This window comes from Pseudophryne corroboree, chromosome 2 (assembly GCF_028390025.1).
Source record: "Pseudophryne corroboree isolate aPseCor3 chromosome 2, aPseCor3.hap2, whole genome shotgun sequence".
Classification (NCBI taxonomy): domain Eukaryota; kingdom Metazoa; phylum Chordata; class Amphibia; order Anura; family Myobatrachidae; genus Pseudophryne; species Pseudophryne corroboree.
In genome coordinates this window covers 293,324,761-293,340,360 of record NC_086445.1, presented here as the reverse complement: position 1 = coordinate 293,340,360, position 15,600 = coordinate 293,324,761, and positions in this window count along the sequence as shown.

The following is a 15,600-nucleotide window of genomic DNA, read 5'->3' as shown; positions in this document are numbered from 1 at the left end:
ATCCTCTTGACTTCAGGATAGAGGTTTTAAGAGCTACGCCATCAAAGACAGTGATCCAGATGTCTGTGATAATAAGGACCCTGCATTAGTAGATCTGGACATTGAGGGAGCAGAAGTGGAGCATCCATCAACATTCTCTGCAGATCTGTGTACCAATGCCTTCTGGGCCAAGCCGGAGCTATTAGAATCAAAGCACCCTTTGCTTGCTGTATTTTCCTCACCACCCTGGGTAACAGTGTGATCGGAGGAAACAGATGCACCAGATGAAAGTCCCATTTTAATGACAAGGTGTCCACAAAAATCGCTTTGGGATAATTTGTTCTTGACCCATATGCGGGCACTTTGTTGTTCAGATGGGACGCCATGAGATCTATCTCTGGCAATCTCCACTTGTCTACTAGAGTCTGAAAGACCTCCGGGTATAGAGCCCATTCACTTGCCTGAATGGCATGTCGACTGAGAAAGTCCACTTCCCAGTTTAGAACTCCCGGAACAAATACTGCAGACAAGGCTGGGAAATGGAGTTCTGCCCACTTTAGAATGTGACTTACCTCCTTCATTGCTGTGTTTACTGCGGGTTCCTCCCTGATGGTTGAGGTGCGTTACTGCTGTTGCATTGTCCGAGCGGATCTGGACTGGTTTTCCTTGAAGAGTGTCCTTTGCCTGAATCAGTGCCATGTATATGACCTGAAGTTCTAACAGGTTTATTGGAGATGGCACAGGAGCAATTCCTGTGATTGTGCCAGGATTAAAAGGTCGTCGAGGTATGGAAAAATTCTTATCCCCTGCTTGCGGAGATAAGCTGCATCACCACCGTGATCTTGGTAAAAACACTGGGGGCTGAGGCTAACCTAAAGGGTAAGGCCTGGAACTGAAAATGCTGCTGGACAATGGCGAACCTGAGATAACACTGATGGAACAGTGCTATAGGAACATGTAGGTATGCATCCTGAATATCCAGGGATACTATATAATTCCTGTTTCAAAGGCCAAAACTATAGAGCGTAACGTATCCATGTGAAACCGTGGTACCCAAATGTATTTGTTTAGCATTTTGAGATTGAAAATGGGTCCAAAATACCCATTTGGCTTCTGAACCAAAAACAGGTTGGAGTAAAAACCCTGTCCCCGTTGTGCAGGGGGTACTGGAATGACTACTCCTGACTGAAGCAATTTCTGAACTGCTTCTTGCAAGGCCCTTGCCTTCGCCTGAGATGGTCTGGTGCAGAAGGACCTTCAAGGAGGATGCTTCTTGAAGGGGAAAACATAACTTAGAGATACCGCTTCTTACACCCAGGCATCTGTTGTAGACTGCTGCCAGATCCGTGCAAACTGAAGAAGCCAGCCCCCTACCCTGGGGTCCCCCAGGGGGAGGCCTGCACCATCAGGCTGATGGCTTATCTTCTGGTTTGGAAGCTAGCCCTCTGGTAGCCCAATGCTTCTTTGACTTACCCAACTTATTGTATTGGGGTTGCTTATGATCACTTTTTCCCTTCGCTTTTCCTTGCGAGCGAAAGGGCCGAAAAACTGGACCCTTAGGTTTAGGATTATATGTGGAAGGAAACTTGACCTTCTTGGAGTCTGTTTCGGAATATCTGTCAATTCTTTACCAAAAAGAATATTTCCAGCAAAAGTCAAAGATTCTGAAACCTTTTTAGATTCTGAATCAGCTTTCCACGTACGTAACCAAAGGGCTCTGCGAGCAGCTATTGTTGAGGCTGATGCCCTAGAAGCAATAGTACCCATATCTATTGCTGCTTCTTCCAAGAATACTGCAGCCTGTTTAATATGAGCTACTGTATATAGGATTTTTGTTCTCTAGAAGCTGAGAAACCATCCTCTTCCAGTGCATCAACCAAGGCAGCCACTGCCTTTGCCATCCAAGCTGAAGCCATGGCTGGCCTTATGACTGCCCCAGACAGAGAAAATATGGTTTTCAGTGAACCATCCACTCTCCTATCCGTGACATCATTTAATGATGTTGACGGTAAAGACAATATAGATTTTTGCACTAATCGAATTACATGCGTATCTACTTTAGGAGCCACCTCCCTTTTTAAACAGTCCCCTGCTGGAAAAGGATAATTGGAATCTCATTTTTTGGGGAATTCTATATTTTTTATGAGGTGTAGCCCAAGCCTCTTCCATGATTTTCGACAGCTGGTCTGACCCTGGAAACTCAGTCTTAACTGTTTTGGGATGTTTAAATACAGGTGCCTTGGTTTTTAACACAGGCTCTGCTGAATCCTCTAAGGATAGAATGGCCTTCATAGCTCTAATTAATTCAACTATATTCACTGAGCTGAGACCCCCTTCCTCCTCTTCGTATGCCGAAGTAGAGTACATTGAATTTTAATCTTCCGATGAATCATCTTGTGTAGCCTGTGAAGGTGAAGCTTTACTTACCATCGGTTTATCAGCTTGTTTCATATGAGAAGCTGCTGGGGGAAATTATATACCATAGGTAGGGAGCTGCATGTATGGGATAATAGTATACCCCATTCCTGGTAAAGAAGCTGTAGGAATTACCCATTCAGCTATACTGGACAAGGTCTGAGCAAACATAGCCCAAGATGGATCCATCTGTACCTGACGTTGCACAGGGATTTGCCAAAACAATTTGCACACAAACCATCCTGAACCAGATCCTGAGAGGATATTACAGTTTTGCAAGACAAATATGATATGATTGTTGGTGTTACTGTAAGTGTACCTTAGTCACTTTTGCCGCTCTTAGACATGATAAATAATCAGCACTTTCACAGTGTACTACACAATTTGTGACTGTAATCACTTTAACCTTCTAAAGTGATATCAATCTGACCCTACCCATGTACCGGCATTGAGGATCAGAAGAAACAACTGAAACAAACATATATTAAAGTCAGCAATCACACTAGCAGTCACATGTTATATATAAGTCATATGAGCGCATTATCAACTACAAACACATTTTAAAGCATGTAGCAGTACATATTACTGAATTCTGTTTTACATAGATCTAACGTATTCAGACGCATTGTGAAGAAAACCACAGTAAATGTACACAGACTCCTATGCAATAGACACTTAACTTAACTATTCATACTGAACAAGTAGATTGAAATTTTGTGCTGTGTAGCCCGTACTCAGTAGAGTGGGGTACAGGGAAACTCACCTCGCTTCCAGGATCGATCAATACATTAGTGAATGCTGAGTGGATCCAGACGCTACTAGTGTACACTGTTGCTACAGGAACCTATAGTGAACACAGACGCATCAGTCACACAGCCCAATGCTGAGACCAGGTCTCCTTGTGGTAGCGCTTAGTGAACACAGACGCAGCGGCTTATGCTGCGATCGAGTCCCCTCGTGGTAGCATCTGGGATGGAAGCGAGGAAACAGATCATGGCGGGAGACTCGGCGGAAACTGGTCATGATCCGGGGAGGAGGGGTGACCAGGAGAGCATCTAACTCCCCCTGATGACATCAACCCTAGGGATCGCGGCCTCATACTATTCCTGGTGCCTAAGATCCCTAAGGCCTAGCGCTGGTGCACATGTGGTGGCAGCCGCGTCAGCTACTGTTTGGTAGTCTCCTTCCAATACAGTGCAGCTGTGTCTGTATTCCTTCTACTAAGTGGAATCGATACCTTACCTTCTCTCCGTGCTCCGGCCACAGCCTGGAAACGTCTGATGGACCTGCTAGTATATCCGACACAGAAGCCTGCCGAAACAGCACTGCACTCGTGGGTAAGCGTTGTCATGGCCCGGCGGAGAGTTGTTGGAGTGACTCTTTCTAAGCATATAAGACGCTGTTTAGAAAAGATCACTCAAAAAATTAATAAGACTAAAAAATAACATAAGAAAGCTTAGGGCTGCTAAAAGGAACAGCAGCCCTCTGACCATGGTCCGGCTACTGCTGCACCAAACAAAAAACTGATTTGCCTGGGCCAGTGGGCGGGGATATATGGACAGGCCCGTTGCATTCTGGGAGTCCTGAAAGCTTTTGATCGTTTGGTTCCAATCCGCTGTCACTCCATCATAACCCATTGTTATCCTGTGGATAACCTGTGGACCCTGCCGGAGAAATGTAAGGTGAAGGTTATAGTGCAGATTTGAAGGATGCAGTGGTGAGAACAGGAAGCATGATCAACATAGGACTTCAAAAATTACAGCGGTAGGGATCCCAAGGGAGCAGAGCTAATATTTTAAGTAAGGGAGAGCACGATGAGTACTATAAGAGTAATCATTTTCATAGTGTGTTGTCCCTATTTCCCACAGAAGCATGATTTACCTCTGAGACATAAACTTTTATTCTATAACTGTTCCTTTCCTTTGCCTTTTTTTAATCTTTTCCCCTGTATTTCCCACCATACACATCTCCCCACTCCATCTTTATATTATATCCTTTCCAATTTCCTGTCATACCCTAATATTGTTTTTCCTCTTTAAATAGAAAAATAATTAACTTTAATAGAAACTTTTTGCCAGTACTATACTTTTGTGAAATTATCTTACACATTGCATGACTATTTACAGAAAGTAATCATGAAGTGGATTGGTGGGGCAGAGAGAAATGCAATCAAGTCACACCACTTTAAAAGAAATATGATCTACAATGGGAATAAGAGATCCCTTGGACATGTGAAAAAAAACATAATAACATTAAACAAAGGGGGTCATTCCGAGTTGTTCGCTCGCAAGCGGATTTTAGCAGATTTGCTCATGCTAAGCCGCCGCCTACTGGGAGTGAATCTTAGCATCTTAAAATTGCGAACGATGTATTCGCAATATTGCGATTACACACCTCGTAGCAGTTTCTGAGTAGCTCCAGACTTACTCGGCATCTGCGATCATTTCAGTGCTTGTCGTTCCTGGTTTGACGTCACAAACACACCCAGCGTTCGCCCAGACACTCCCCCGTTTCTCCAGCCACTCCTGCGTTTTTTCCGGAAACGGTAGCGTTTTTTTCCCCACACGCCCATAAAACGGCCTGTTTCCGCCCAGTAACAACCATTTCCTGTCAATCACATTACGATCGCCAGAACGATGAAAAAGCCGTGAGTAAAGGGGGTCATTCCGAGTTGTTCGCTCGCAAGCGGATTTTAGCAGATTTGCTCATGCTAAGCCGCCGCCTACTGGGAGTGAATCTTAGCATCTTAAAATAGCGAACGATGTAATCGCAATATTGCGATTACACACCTCGTAGCAGTTTCTGAGTAGCTCCAGACTTACTCGGCATCTGCGATCATTTCAGTGCTTGTCGTTCCTGGTTTGACGTCACAAACACACCCAGCGTTCGCCCAGACACTCCCCCGTTTCTCCGGCCACTCCTGCGTTTTTTCCGGAAACGGTAGCGTTTTTTCCCACATGCCCATAAAACGGCCTGTTTCCGCCCAGTAACACCCATTTCCTGTCAATCACATTACGATCGCCAGAACGATGAAAAAGCCGTGAGTAAAATTCCTAACTGCATAGCAAATTTACTTGGCGCAGTCGCAGTGCGGACATTGCGCATGCGCATTAAGCGGAAAATCGCTGCGATGCGAAGATTTTTACCGAGCAAACAACTCGGAATGACCCCCAAAATTCCTAACTGCATAGCAAATTTACTTGGCGCAGTCGCAGTGCGGACATTGCGCATGCGCATTAAGCGGAAAATCGCTGCGATGCGAAGATTTTTACCGAGCAAACAACTCGGAATGACCCCCAAAATTAAAAGTAAATATCACATAGAGAACAGCAGGATGATCCATGGGGATCCGATCAGGATCCTGGATCCATGCATCTGTTTAATTATACTTTGGTGTTTCTATTCATTTACTTTTTGTACACAACCTACAGTACAGCATGATTGATGTGGAGAAGATACAGTTATCCCTAGCAACATTTATAATGTTTAAAGCATTCTATTTACAAACAAAACTTATTTTACACAAGAGCAACAATATATTTTATTTTTACAAGTACATAAGTGTATTGCAACATCGAAACTTGTCCTATCTGCAGCAATACCTAATCCAGATTAAAAATGATGAAACTGGTTATGCCATACAATTAATTTATTCATTGTACCAGTATAATACCAGACACCTCCTGTTTTCATTATACCAATCTACTGCCAGTCATTTCCTGTTTTCATTAGAGCAATGTAATGTTTTCCTCCTACTGTTTTCATTAGTGCAGGACTGTGTAATGGCAACCACCTCGTGTTTTCATTATAGAATAGCTGTGTGGTGCCAGCTGCCACTTCCCTTACTTTACAGAATAACATTTGACCACAGAAATGTTTGAGTTCTGGGGGGAAAACTGGAAAATATTTTGAATGTCCTCATCATGTGTGATGATACTTTTTCATATTTCATCACGCATTCTGAAAATTAAAAAGATATATTATTACGACTTATGGCCAGAACATTTCCACTCTAGAAAAAGATATTGGTTTCCTGTCAAGATATTTTGAAATATTGTTCCAGATCATATTTTGCTTGAAAAATAATATAATTGCAAAGCTTATTTGTTCTGCATTCAAGAATTTGATAGAAAGTTCATCCTTCCATGAACAATGCAATTCCTTATTATTTTCTAATTAGTAAGTTATTAACATCATTGAACAGGGTAAGTGGCAGATGTGTGTAAGTTTTGCAAAAATAATTAAAAGGTATTAAAACTTGAAACATAACATTATTTTCCCTGAAAAAGCAAAATAGATCTCTGTTGTAGGTCCAACACAGAGACTCGCCTTTTGAAAATGGCAGCTGCCACTCAAAGTAAAAATTTGAAAACATCAGAAACAAAAATCACTACATGTGTCTCTTGATACCTTACTGCAGAAAACACAGGCTATTACATTATCATATTGTATCTTAAAGTGTGTTTACTGTTTCTTGATTTTATTATGCCAACAGTGTTGTGAAATGCTTGAATAAACACAGCAGATTGCTAGCATGATATTCCACACCTGGGCCAATGCTACCACAATATCTATATTTAATATTGTTATAATAAAAAGCTAGAAAGAAACATAGAATTTGACAGCAGATAAGAACCACTTGGCCCATCTAGTCTGCCCATGGCATGTACACGCATACACTTACACACTGGAGTTATTACTGTTGGGAGCCAATTAACCTACCAGTATATTATTGGATTGTGGGAGGAAACCGGAGTATCTGGAGGAAATCCAAACAAACATGGAGAGAATATACAAACTCCACACAGTTAGGGCCCTGATGGGTATTGAACCCATGATGTCAGTGCTGTGTGATGCAGTAATGCTAACCATAACACCACCTAGAAAGTGAATTGGTTATAGTGTGTCAATGTTGCACAGTGTTACACTATATATTTGTGTATATTGTCTTTAAGGTCATGATATCACTAGAATCTTGACGTGAGTCAGCCTCTTGACAAACTTTTGCCAAGCGCCCGTGAATTGATGTGATAACCTTTTTCTATTTTGTTTCATTTAAAGTGTTGGTGATACTTTTACCACTGTAATCAGGCTGCCTGTTTGGCGCATGCGTGCGTGATCACTTTTTGCATTCCTAACCATAACTCCATCCGTACTGGCCTAGATAGTGCTATTATGCGCCCCATTGCAGTGCAGAGTCCAGGAACCTCCGAAACAAAATAAAAACAGGTGTATTCACACATACAGTATGTGCCTTCTCAGGATAAATGCCACAGGGTGCTCAGGCAGCTCAGCAGAAATCTGGCAAAAGTGATGTCCTGCTGCTGATAAAACATCCCCATTCTGGCCACAGAATTACCTCAGCCATGTCTAAGATAGATTGAGAGACAGTAGAGTCCATAGAGAGACTGCTAAGTGAACTAGCTGACCACATTTAGGCTGACTTTGAATCATTATTGAGTATTCTGTTTACCATTACCCAAGTATGATTATTTTATTTTATTCTTGAGTCATTTTTTTTTAAGAGTGTCCCTACTTTTTATTTTTAGAATGTACAGTAACACCCAACTTCAGTGTCCGGTGGTTTGGGAATTTTTGATCAATTGCAATGGGTGTGCTTCCCTTGTCTTTCTTGGCAGAGAGGTGAAGGCAACCAGACCCCCCACATTATAAAAACATTGGGGGTCATTCCGAGTTGTTTGCTCGCAAGCTGCTTTTAGCAGCTTTGCACACGCTAAGCCGCCGCCTACTGGGAGTGAATCTTAGCCTATCAAAATTGCGAACTAAAGATTAGCAAAATTGCGAATAGACACCTCTTAGCAGTTTCTGAGTAGCTCCACACTTACTCGGCATCTGCGATCAGTTCAGTGCTTGTCGTTCCTGGTTTGACGTCACAAACACACCCAGCATTCGCCCAGACACTCCTCCGTTTCTCCAGCCACTCCCGCGTTTTTCCCAGAAACTGTAGCGTTTTTTCTCACACACCCATAAAATGGCCTGTTTCCGCCCAGAAACACCCACTTCCTGTCAATCACATTACGATCACCAGAACGAAGAAAAAATCTCGTAATGCCGTGAGTAAAATACCTAACTGCATAGCAAATTTACTTGGCGCAGTCGCACTGCAGACATTGCGCATGCGCATTAGCGACTAATCGCCCTGTTGCGAGAGAAAAATACAGAGCGAACAACTCGGAATGACCCCCATTGTCTTAAAAGTAAAGATTTATTAGACTGGATAACTTCCTCAGTAGTAAACACTGTTTGGCTTTAAATGCTGTTCGGAAACCAACATTAAAATATTTTTGGTAAATATTGAAACAAATCCTCTAGGTGATACCCAAATATGTATAACAAATTACAGGACATATCATTCAAAAACTTTAGCTTTATTACTCCTACTAAATGGTAATACAATGTCTTCTTTTATGAGTTCAGATTCTAAGTCTGTAGTCTGAGCTAGGCCTGGATAATTTATTTCGAGTCTCCTTATCATTGCAACAATGGTGGTGTACATTAAATTATTTCTAATGTTTGATAAAAGCCAGGGCTTGGAGAGTACTATTATCCTAGTATAAATCTGGACCATCTTAAAGAAAGTATGCTCAATAGATGCTAATCAAATTTACTACAGATTGTATATTGCTCGGAAGTGTACATGCATTAAATGAAATAGACTTCTGGTCAATAATGAACAACTGGCTAAAATAGAGTATTTTGCTCCCTGCAATTCCTCGGAGACCTTCCTGTGGTTCCTTTGGTATGTTTTATGTTACTTATCTACTAAACGCTTTCAAAGAAGACTTAAGGGGGTTCACAAGGAGAGATCGGTGCTTAAATTCTAAGCAATCTGACTATATTGCTTAGAAGTTAAGCATGGTTCTCTCTGTGTGTACCACTCACAGCGATAGCGATGCACGGCCCACGTGTTGCTATCGCCGGTGCTAGATTGGCCTGCATGCAGGCTCAATCAAGCCCATCGCTCATTTCACCCGCTAGATGAAATGAGCACCCATCCCCCGCGCTCAGCACACATCGCGCTGTGCTGAGTGGGAGGAGAGATGTGTGCTGAGCGGTCTGTGTTAAGATCATTCAGCACACATCTCTCCCATCAGTACTGGCCTTTACAGTTGTTTAGTTTGTACCACAATCTATGGGTCTGTGGTGGCTTTGGGCTGCCTTAGCATACAGGGGGGCAGATGTATTAAGCCTGTAGAAGTGATAAAGCAGTGATAAGTGCAGTTATAAGCCAATCATTACAAGTTTGAAAAATAACAGTTAGGAGCTGGTATTTTACTTCACAATAACATTTGCAGGACATAAATATCTTGAAAAGCATATAAAACTGAGATTCCACTCACTGCCTGTTCTGCCTCTATTATGATGATACAGTATCAGTAAAGGGGTGAAGACTCTAAAACATGAATCTCTTCCCATGTACTTGGTTAGAGCATATTATCTCAGGTACCCAGCCACTGGGGGAATCCCTTGGCAGTTTTACCTCCAACTACTACTCATAGCTGGCATCCACTCCTGACCAGGACTGTTGCAAAATACCTCTGCTGATGTACTGCCTGTCTTATCTGCAGGTATGTTTCCCTCAGACTGCTCTGCTCCTTATATTTCTCCATTCTCCTGTAGCCACCTCATTCCATGTCTTTCTCATCCTTCCTATTACTCAGGCTGCTGAGTAGGCAGAGAAGTCATCCTGTTTTTGGAGTTTGCTGAATATCAGGTAGTCCATAAATTAGCATTAGCATTTCCGCATGAGAAATGGGACATTTAGTGATGATGAAGATGTCCTTAAGTAACTTCTTCGCTAAGAAAAATTAGCATTGTAACAATATATCTTGCAATTAAGGTGAGGTGATTTGATTGGGATCTTGAATGTGAACAATGAGGATATTGTGGTGTTTTTCATTGTGAGTGGAGGTAGTGACTATAATATAGATGGGAAGCTTTTTGCATCTTCTACTGTAATTCCACCTTTACAGTAAGGCTGGGTACACATCAGATAGATGTATCAGTGGACCTGCCATCATGCTGACAGAACGTCCAATTCAGGCAAGTACAGTATACACACTCCAATGGCTAATATATTGCCAAGTGTGTAGCCAGCTTAAGGTGCCTTTATGGGTGCACATGGTTCTAAAACTATATGATATTGACAAACGTAATCAAAACAGTCCCAATCTATCTTCACTATGTGGAATTAAAAACATCCAAACTAAAAAGAAAAATCATTTTTGCCTCATTTGAGATCCAAACTTTGCAGATAGAATCATTTGGAGTCCAAGCTATTCATCTTTCATTTTTGTGGTGGTTGTTTTAAGCAATTTATTTAAAAGATTATAGTGCTATATCCTACATAAAGGCTTCCATCCACTGACCATTATTGTCATTTACTAGGCACATTCGGCTCCTACTATAGCATTGACATGTAGATTTTCTATCATCCCACTTAAATTATTTGATAAAATTCATCACATTTTTACCTGCTGTCTACAATTTATTGTTCCTAAAAAACAGAGCCTATAGTACAAAAGCACGATGCTATTCACAAAAAAGTTAGTTTTCCTTAATTATTTATAGTGATAAACAAGCAATGAACTTTTGACTCTACAGTACATTTGCTGTTGACCTGTAGCCATTCCATTCAACCTAATAGTTTTCATAGGGAAAGACACATAAATGTTTTAGTAAGCATTTACAGGCATTTACAAGATAATAGGAGTGGTAGACTAAGAAATATCTCCAGAAACATAATGCTTATTGTAGTGTATCATGGCTTAGATTACCTTGCAATTTACTGAATGGGAACAGCTATTCAGTGTGTATCAGTTTACATTTCAGAATGGTACAGTCTGTATTCAGATATTGTACTCAGATGGACATTAAATAACCTTTAATCAAAAGATAGATAATTAAAATGTTGCATGCACACATTTATAAGGTATAATATTTAAAATAGGTATTGGACAAATGGCATACTATTTAACATGTTTTCTATTTTATTATTTGGTGGTTGAATACATCCTTGGCAAGACATTCCTGAATAGTAGTGTTTTTCAGGAACAGAAAGTTTTATAAAGGTAAAATTTCAATATAAAAGTATTCTATACATCACAAACAGAAAGAAGGCAACCATGAATAACATTTTAAGAAACCCATGGGCCTGCTTAAGGCATAAATATAAAGTAATCATGACAGGGTTAAATTTCCTATCAGCAGGTTCTACATTGCTGTACTTGAGTTTTCACTTTGCTTTTTTATTACTAAAGCCCTATACTGGCTCTATTTTTTCTTTTAAAGTGTTCATCATTACCCATGTGGGTGATTCAGAGATGGACACAGTGCAGTAGCAGCTACTGTTAAATTATGAAAATGATGTGTAAATAGATGTTACCTGCATGCTTCTGTGACCTGATGCTGTTTTCCAGGATGCAGCATCGGATCACTGGCGTGAACATCTACCATCTCAATAACCCTTGCATTATTCAGGATGGCTGGACTTTTCACACTGCCAGGTCCAGGAAGTTTGCATTGAAAAGCACAGACCCTGGCCTTGTCATGTCTAAAAAATGGTGGTGATATGTCCACATTTTGTAGAAGACTGCCCGGCACCACCCCCTCCCTGCCCCCTAATGGACGCATGCTGTGGCTTAGGTGGATCTATCTGCATGCAGGGACACCAGACATATTTTGCACATGCACAGAATGGGTCCTGTGCATGCACTCTCCCACAAGCATCAGAGACATAAACCATCGGATTTAAGTACATCCCTGAATCTGGTACTATGTTCACCTGTTTATGACCAATTAAAAATATACTGTACAATGTTCTCTATATGCAAATTAGGATGTTATCTGGGAGTGAGCATAGTTAATGGTGCCAGCCAGGGCTATAACTAGGGTAGTGCAGGCGGTGCCTTGCACACCATGCATTTTTCATGCAGGTGTATCATCTGCATTAGCCCCAAATGGCTGGCTCTGTATGAGTTGCTGTCTGCTGTGTCTCTTACAGCATGCAGCACTGGGAAGTTATCTCCCATGTGGTCTGCCCCTTATGCAGAGTGAACAGAGGAATTCCGGGATCTTGAACGGATAGTAGAGTATGGAAGCACACTATGGAAGATTCTGTCAGTGAAACATATGTGCTGTGGGTAGTGGATGAAAGAGACACAGACACAAACATTTTATCTTTAACTATAAGGGATTCTATCTGGTGTAATGTGTATAAGGAGCTCTATCTGGTGTAATATGTATATGAGGCTCTACCTAGCATAATGTGTATAAAGAGCTCTACCTGGTATAATATGTAAATAGAGTTCTACCTGGCACAATGTGTATAAGGGCCTCTACCTGGTGATATGATTATAAGGGACTCTTTAAGGTATAATGTGTATAAGGGGCTGTACTGTGGCATAACGTGTATAAGGGACTTTCTCTGGAATAATGTGTATAAGTGACTCTACCATGGCATAATGTGTATAAGGAGCTCTAACTGATGTAATGTGTATTAGAGGCTCTACCATGGCGTTTTGTGTGTAAGAGGCTCTATTGTGGCGTAATGTGCTAAAGGGGCTTCACATTGGTTTTGCCTTGTAAATGATTGCCACTTTAAAAATACAGGCATTCTAGCACAAACTCCTGCAATTCCAGCTTCTCACACCCTATTACATTTACACCATTATCTTCAATCACTAGCCTTTGGGAATTATTCATACATTTTAAATTACTGAATATTTTCCAATCTCTATCAGTCACATACACTCTTATTGTATCTCAGTAAGTATTACTATCATTTAAAGGCCCTAGACCCATGGTTCTTGAACTTTCTCAAATCACTGCACCCTAGAGCTTTAGCAATTTTTATGGCACCTCTAGGCCAAAAATTGAGATACTGTAATCAATAAAAATAAATAGCAAATTAAGCAAATTGTGCTTACAGTACCTATCATTGTTGGGTTCAGTTATGCAGCTGTACTTCTGTTTTCCATGTACTGTATTTAATCACTGGGAGACACTCGCACTAGTTTTGCCTATCATATTTACCATAAATCATTTGATTTGGGACTGGACCACCAACCTGTGTTAACCCAGTAAGTACCCTGTTACAACCAGTTTGGAAACAATTGCCCTAGACTCTAGAACTACTGAAATATAACTTTAACAAGTGCTAAACTTTTAGAACAAAAAATGCATTTATACAATGCAATACAATTGAACAACCATACTATTATACATAACTATCGGTACAATAAAAACAACTGAAAGATAAATAGACAGGCACACACACAAATATATTTATGTGAACATTCAGTACAACTGTCTACATAAATGTTTTACTCTTTAAAAGAACATTCTAAGAAATCAAAAGCTTTCACATTATTTAGCAACAATACAAGAAATTGCTCATTTTTGAAGGTGTATGTGTTGTAGAGTCTTTTATCTGCTTCTGATAGACTTGATGAGAATAAAATAAGCCCTTGTCAAACAAGGCCTTTAGCAGCATAAGGCACATTCTGGCAAGGCATTGGATACTTGGAATGCAGCTGATAGGAAAAGTTTCTAGTTTGAGAATAGATGAAAGCCTAGGGCAGGCAGAATGGCCTTGTCTTGTCATGGAAACAATATTGATTGAAAATAAATACTTACAATGCATTCACTATGCAAATAATATGAAAAAGAAAGAAAAAAAGCTATTGAAGAAAAACTACACATACAAAAGTCATCATAACAGCAAAGACATAATCTCTTCATACACTGCCACTTTGTTCATTTTTCCCATTTGTTCTCACTGAATGATATAGGATTATTTACAAAGTTTAGTTATTCATGCTGACTTAGGCATATATTTAATTAGGTGCAGGATTTTAGTGGAGATGTTGCCCATAGCAACCAATCAGATTCTAGCTATTAGCTACTAGAAGGTGCTAGATAAATGATACGTGGAATCTGATTGGTTGCTATGTACAGTACAACATCTCCACTCCTAAAACCCCCCACTTTAGTAAATCTATTCATATAGTGGAAATAAAGCAATATTCACTATGCAAATAATATGAAAAGGAAAGAAAAAAAGCTATTGAAGAAAAACTACACATACAAAAGTCATCATAACAGCAAAGACATAATCTCTTCATACACTGCCACTTTGTTCATTTTTCCCATTTGCTCTCACTGAATGATATAGGATTATTTACAAAGTTTAGTTATTCATGCTGATTTAGGCATATATTTAATTAGGTGCAGGATTTTAGTGGAGATGTTGCCCATAGCAACCAATCAGATTCTAGCTATTAGCTACTAGAAGGTGCTAGATAAATGATACGTGGAATCTGATTGGTTGCTATGTACAGTACAACATCTCCACTCCTAAAACCCCCCACTTTAGTAAATCTATTCATATAGTGGAAATAAAGCAATATCACATATTCAGGGGATGGGGTGGGACATAACAGGGTATGGAAATGCCCTGCTATGGCCCTGGGAGTACAATTAATAATGTTGAATGTGTAGGCTATTAGCAAATTCAAGAATTTACAGATATGTCCTTTTTCATCTTTATTGACTCTATAATGTATGCCATCATAGAAAGGCACACTGGCGGGTGCGTGTGTGGCGTTCGCACCCACAATCTTATAGGATTTTTTTGGTGGATCGATTTCCCTAGGGAATTAAGCCCATTATGAGTCCTGTGCTGACAGATATATAAATATCTGCATGTTTTTCTTTGTACTTGGACAAGCCCAGCATGTCACAGCTTTATGATGATTGTGGCTATTTTAGTGGGACTCCTCGCTTTTTTTTCTATTCCATTATCTGTATTCAGACAAAGCTACGATTGCTAGTGCTTGGTTACATTATAATTGTTTTTCTCAATTTAGTATATTTAAGTTTATAGTATTGGATATTCATTATCAATTTCATAACAATAACTGGTATATAAAGTATGCGGCTGCACATGCCTAAAGATTATCTTGAAGCAGCTATTTTCCTCCATATAATATAATTTTGTTGGGTCTTCATTCAGGATACAAACTAGCTTTGAAGTTTAAATGAGGCACTTAGGAGGTCATGTAGTAAAGGATGAATGCCCAATTGCAGGGTAAAGCAGGCTATATGGGTAACTGGAGGAAGAATTATCTAGTACAGGCCACTGATTGTGACTTTAGCCTAGTCCACTCACCAATCTCAATGATC